Raw genomic sequence first — 1,664 nt, 5'->3', positions numbered from 1 at the left:
AATAACAAGAAATGTAACAAAAAGCTTAATTTTACCCCCTCAAAAATGACCCTTTTTTTTTCACATTAAGTGGAAAAAGAGAAATTTTTTTTTTCTCATCAATAAAAGGAAATCATCTTTTGGTAATCAACTGGTTTCAGTACACTGAAATTATTGAGTATGTAAAACTATAAAAAATCATATGGGGGTAACACTCGTATAATTAAAATGTATTGATAGTTTTTGAAAATACTTAAATAGCCATATACATTATCTGATGTCTGTGTTCAAGGCTAAATTATATTAATGCCAGCGGACACTTCCCCAAACATACATGTGTTTGCCAAATTGTATTTTGAGGTTTTAAATTCACATTAAAGATCTCATGTGTGGCAAAAACAAAGTTTACCTTAAACGTCTGTGAGCTGAAATTGCCATGTCTCACATGGCTTTACAGTTTTACACAAGCTCGCTGTGGTAAGACGAAAGCCGTGCTCTGTGACAGCCTCTGTGGTCTCATTGTGTCTCCAGCTCTCTACCCCCAAACAATCCTGTTTGGTGACTTCTGTGTCTCTGGAGGTAACTCAGGAAATCTGTCTGATGGAACATATCGGAAGGCACAACTTCAGGCTAACTGATCAGAAAACGCTTACGGAGCTTGCCCAGGCTATCAGTTAGCTTTCAAAACATTCACTCTGTGAAGATGGAAATTGTCGTAGTGGAAAAGAAGACAATTCATCCATATCCCTGCCTCAGAAAGTATGTTTGTTCACTGATGATCTGAAGACCATTCCTAAAAAGTGGAGCTGGTCAAAGGCAATCGAGGTTACCTCATTATTTTGGAGAGAATTCAAACTTTGAGGCGGCTGCCTACTCTGTTCAATAATAGCAATCTCTTTAATCACAGTTAGGTCGATAGTGAAATATTTACTGTGGATGCCTCCAGAATGATTTGAAGCCGGCTCTTTGGAGAGCATTGATAATCTCAGGGTAATCTGAGCCATCCTTACGTGAGGTGTCAATGTGCTGAACTGAACAATGCCTCTGATACAGATCTGTAGATCATAAATAATAAAAAGCTATTTTAAGAGATTCCGTAACCCCAAAATAAAATTACCTCTGAATAAAAACATGACAGAACAGATCTCAGTGGGGGAGAAGAGAAATGTGAGATTTTAGGATATCAGCAGTGAGGATCAGAACATGGTAAAAGTCCAATTATATCAAATTTGAAGGACCTTAAAAACATTTAAAAAAAAAAGTAATGTGAATTTTTTTTAAAAAAAATTACTATGTGTGCTATAACTTTAGCTTTCTTTTGTTAGCTATCAATATTTTACCTCTCCCTGCCATTACTAAATGTGCTTCAGCACTTCGGGGACAGAGATTATGGGATTTTCTATACTTAGTTGAACTCATCCTGTGAGTTTACTCAATAATTAAATTTCTAGGAAGACGTATTGCTGAAAACAAGAGATGGGTCAGTTTTGACTGCAATGCTGTATAAATTATTGATGTATATCTCCAGAAAACAAGCTTAATGGCCTATTATGAAGCTTATTTGAATGAAAAGACAAAAACAGTCACTCACAGAAATTGTCTAGCAGCATTTCACAGACAATTGCACAAATTATCCAAAGGCAACCATGGCATAAGCTCCATTCCATTTATAATATGACATAGTT

This window comes from Lemur catta, chromosome 1 (genome assembly GCF_020740605.2).
Source record: "Lemur catta isolate mLemCat1 chromosome 1, mLemCat1.pri, whole genome shotgun sequence".
In the NCBI taxonomy this organism is placed as follows: Eukaryota; Metazoa; Chordata; class Mammalia; order Primates; family Lemuridae; genus Lemur; species Lemur catta.
Note: the sequence above shows the minus strand (reverse complement) of the source record.